This window comes from Pygocentrus nattereri, chromosome 18 (genome assembly GCF_015220715.1).
Source record: "Pygocentrus nattereri isolate fPygNat1 chromosome 18, fPygNat1.pri, whole genome shotgun sequence".
Classification (NCBI taxonomy): Eukaryota; Metazoa; Chordata; class Actinopteri; order Characiformes; family Serrasalmidae; genus Pygocentrus; species Pygocentrus nattereri.
In genome coordinates this window covers 1,648,055-1,653,054 of record NC_051228.1, presented here as the reverse complement: position 1 = coordinate 1,653,054, position 5,000 = coordinate 1,648,055, and the positions used below count along the sequence as shown (strand labels likewise).

The following is a 5,000-nucleotide window of genomic DNA, read 5'->3' as shown; positions in this document are numbered from 1 at the left end:
TTCTATGGAGACTAACCTTCTCCACAGCCATTTCTATGGAGGCTAACCTTCTCCACAGCCATTTCTATGGAGGCTAACCTTCTCTACAGCCATTTCTATGGAGGCCAACCTTCTCCACAGCCATTCCTATGGAGGCTAACCTTCTCTACAGCCATTTTTATGGAGGCTAACCTTCTCTACAGCCATTTCTATGGAGGCTAACCTTCTGCACAGCCATTTCTATGGAGGCTAACCTTTTCTACAGCCATTTCTATGGAGGCTAACCTTCTCCACAGCCATTTCTATGGAGGCTAACCTTCTCTACAGCCATTTCTATGGAGACTAACCTTCTCTACAGCCATTTCTATGGAGACTAACCATCTCTACAGCCATTTCTATGGAGACTAACCATCTCTACAGCCATTTCTATGGATGCAAACCTTCTCTACAGCCGTTAAGATGGATGTAACGCTTGTCCAATCTCAGAAGAGTTGTTGTGCAAAGACCAGTGTGTTATGTTCTCACATTAAACGATAGCATAACGTCTAGACGCTACCGTCACTTCAGTTTAGCAGCATAATTTACAGTATTTACTCACACATCAGCTTTATTGCTGTAATTTACAGCACGTGTTCTGGACCCAGAGAAACACATCACCTGCAAACTGACCGATCACACCTGAGCGCACAACTGGACACGAAGCAGACAAACACGGCCGTTTCTACACACACACACACACACACACACACACACACACACACACGTGTTTACAGTTAAAAGTCATTTAGGGCCGTTTCTGCATTCTCGCTCTGAAAGTGGATAAACTGGTGCGGTTCCCCTGCGGCTGTTCGCTTAATGTCACAGCTAAACAGCAGTGACAGTCAAATAGCTCAAAGACGACCACGAGTGTAGCTGCACTCTACAGCATCAAACGCAGAGAAGAGGAGACGCTTAGAAACGCAGCCGTTATCTAGATCACAAGCTCGGCCTTTCAGGTCCTCTTAGCGTTACACTCCAACGACCGAGAGCCTGAACAGATTAACGCAGAACGCGTCTACACGGCGCTCGTCTTTGCCACGTCCCCAACGTTCTCTACAGACGCTAACGTTCTTCATGGCCTTTTATATGAACTCTAATCACATTTACAACCAGTTCTATGGACAGAACTTCTTTATGGACATTTCTGTGGACAACATCTGTTTTTTATGGTAGCCGACCGCCTTCACGGCCGTTTCCATGGATGCCGACCGCCTTCACAGCCGTTTCCATGGATGCTGACCGCCTTCACGGCCGTTTCCATGGATGCCGACCATCTTCATGCTTGTTTCCATGGATGCCGACCATCTTCATGCCTGTTTCCATGGATGCCGACCATCTTCATGCCTGTTTCCATGGATGCCGACCATCTTCATGCCTGTTTCCATAGATGCCGACCATCTTCATGCCTGTTTCCATGGATGCTGACAGTCTTCACACCATTAGGTCATGCTATTAAAGGCTGGGGCTTCCTAAGATAAGATATTGACTCAATGAATTAACTAACAGTAAACTGAATGTACTACATTAGCTGAATGAATGAATGAATAATGGCTTAATGAACGACTCTAAAGTCTGAATAAACGAACTGTTACTGTATTTTGAATCGGAGAAACAGTCAGGACGAGGGAACTAGGCTACTATATCGATCACAAAGGTAGCATCTGGGCCATTCTGTTCCTTTTAGCATCATACAGGAACGAATGAATGAATGAATGAATGAATGAAGCTGCTTTTATGCCACAGCTGAACTGTGTGTGCTCTCTATTCTTTATAGCTCCTGTGGTTCTAAAGCAGAGCTACTAATCCTGAACAAAGCGCTTCCTGTGAGTTTAGTTCTCCGCCAGTCGGGACACGCAGCTCTTTCTCCAAACTGAGTTTATTAGACTCCATTCCTGTGCGTATGAAGCCGAGCCCTGTGGTCAAACATCCCAACAACATCAATCAAATTCTTCTGTCTTTTAGCCCCACCCCCCCTTCATCCCTCAGCAAATAAAAACAGGGCGTTTACTCAATCAGTCTGAACGACAGCAGGCAGTGACGAATGGGGTCGCTAAGAATCTCAAGCTCTAAATAAACTACAGGGTTTGACCCGTCAGTGGAGAAGAATCCAGTAACGAAAGCAGCCAAAACGAGGCCCGGAAACACACACACACACACACACACACACACACACACACACTCTAAGCTGCTTCTCCCTCAGGGTCGCGGGGGGGTGCTGGAGCCTATCCCAGCTGTCATTGGGCGGAAGGCAGGATACACCCTGGACAGGTCACCAGTCCATCACAGGGCAGACAGACAAACATACACATTCACACACAGCAAGGGGCAATGTACCATGTCCAATTGGCCTGACTGCATGTCTTTGGACTGTGGGAGGAAACCGGAGAACCCGGAGGGGCCCGGAAACAGATTTCTGAAAATCAAAATAATCCACTGTAATCCACCACAGTCTTCCCACAGTTAAGGGGTGCTGTTTTACCTTTACTGCTTTTAAAAATATCAAGAAAAACATTTCATGAAATGCTCAGAAATGAGCTGAATTCAGGGGTTGGCAGTGGAATGATATGGACTGTTATCGACAGAGATGCACAGAATCGGCGACCGAGGACTGATCTAGATAACTGATATTTTCTGTATGTAGGATATTGTGCAAAAATTTGAGGCATCTGAGAAAATGAGATAAAAACGCTGTTCATCAGGACTGGGCTGTACCAGGTTTGCGTAAGTTTATACTTAGGCTTTGCGTAAAGTCTTTACTGAGTCCTCAGCTACACTAGTTAGTTTCAAACTGTTCCATATCAAACCTTCCCTCAACTGTTAACGGGTCATTGCTATAGTATCGCAGGTGGTTGCTAAGGTCTTGTTAGGCCAGCGGTCGGCAACATGTGGCTCTTTTCCTGCCCTGTCGCGGCTCCACAGCTGAATCAGATCAGTAGGTAATAATAAAATAATCCTCCTCTACAGTAAAATAAAGCTCTGCTGATTATTCAACACAGTTTAACAGTAAATGGTCTTAAACGCTGGAGTTAATGTAGAACTGCTGATTCACCCTTTAACCCTGAAGATCAGCGCAGACGGCTGGTCACCATAGCAACTCAGACGACAGTCTCGCCCAGCTAGTAGCTACAAAACGGCAAAGAGAGAGATTTAAGACGGACATTGATCATTTGGGGACGAATGGACTGATTAGTGTTTATAGTCACTCCAGCTGGTTTCCTGATACGTTTAATCTGCAGCGAGAAACTGAAAATATCATTTGAATTCTCCCGTTCCACCTTAAATGGTGAAGTAGTTACGTGCTGGTGCCTCAGGCACCATTTAAGGTGGAACGGTAAAACCATAATAAGAAGGTGGCGAATGAGAAGCGACTTCAGCCTCGTAAAAAAGTCGAACGTTGAGAGAAACGTCTACTTTTGAGGAAAAGGTTCCTGCTGGAGATGTGAGAGAAGCAGCTACAGCTGAGCTGAAGCTTAAAGCAGATCAAAGTAAGGCTGTTTTATATTATATTTTTTAGCCTGTACTAGGACATCAGCACATATTAAGACATTTTCAGCCAAGATGGCAAAATGTTTCTTTAATAAAATGCACATAAAGTGTTTCGGCTCCCAAGGTGGTTTGATTTTTGCTGAAAGGACAAAATGGCTCTTCTTAACATCTGGGTGACCCCTGTTCTAGGCTGACGCTGCCCCAGCCAAGTTCAATACGGTTCCTTCACGTCCGAAAGGACACAGAAATGCCCTCCAGCAGCGATGAGAGAGATCCAGAATGGTGGAATGCATTGAGAAAAGGCGCAACTGCCTGCAGAGCAACAGACTCCAGCACAGAGGACGGATCCCTTTAGAACAACATTAAAGTAATCATAACGCAGTGCAGGTGAGAACGATTTCTCCGCCGTAGTATCATATGATTACAGACGCTTTAAAATATGAGCCACCAGCGCGGAAAAACACAGAAACAGCCTTCAGCCCCATAACCTTCAGCACCCACTCGCTCAGACTGATATTAAACCAGCTTTGTTCTTTCACACACTAATAAAGTCAGAAAGAGCGTCTGATCTCCTCACAGGGATGAAACACACTTCGGGGGGCGGTTAACTCCGTCTGGGCTTGGAGAAGCGAGCAGAGCAGCCTCTCACTAAGCCCTGTTCAAATGAGTTCAAGGTGTTTCTAATAAAGTGGCCAGAGAGAGGGACAAGTCTACAGCACTGCACAGAAGTCAAAGCGCTTCATTTATTTGACAGTATGTGAGGGTCAGTGAGAAACTCTTTACCTTTAATCCAACTTCTATTCTTTTCAGGAGACGTTTACATCACCAGGCTGGAGCGACATAAATCGGATTCATCGCTCGAATGTGACACAGATCTGAATTGTTCAGAGCAGTGTGGACACAAATCAGAGGTCAGATTCATGAAAGTGTCTTAAAAAAGAAATTCTCCTTCAATGTGTGTGGAAAACGTTATGAAAAAAAAAAACGTTATTCTTCGATCAACTATTTTCCTAAGAGCAATAGTCCTACTTAAACTATATTGCCAAAAGTCTTCAGTCACCCATCTAAATCACTGAATTCAGGTGTTCTAGTCACTTCCGTGGCCACAGGTGTATAAAGCCGAGCCCCTAGGCCTGCAGACTGCTTCTACAGACATTAGTGAAAGAATGGGTCGCTCTCAGGAGCTCAGTGAATTCCAGCGTGGTGCCGTGATCGGACGCCACCTGTGCAGCAAGTCCAGTCGTGAAATTTCCTCACTACTAAATATTCCACAGTCCACTGTCAGTGGGATTCTAACAAAGAGGAAGCGATTGGGAACGACAGCAACTCAGCCACGAAGTGGTCGGCCACATAAAATGACAGAGCGGTCAGCGGATGCTGAGGGGCATAGTGCACAGAGGTCACCGACTTTCTGCAGAGTCCATCACTACAGACCTCCAAACTTCATGTGGCCTTCAGATCAGCTCAAGAACAGCGTAGAGAGCTTCATGGAATGG

The 5,000-nt window shown here is 45.6% G+C and overlaps 1 protein-coding gene across 1 annotated transcript in view; it reads right to left on the bottom strand.

The window, feature by feature from the left end:
* Positions 1 to 5,000, bottom strand: part of uvrag (UV radiation resistance associated gene) — a 171,667-nt gene that overhangs the window by 118,674 nt on the left and 47,993 nt on the right. The window lies entirely within an intron of this gene.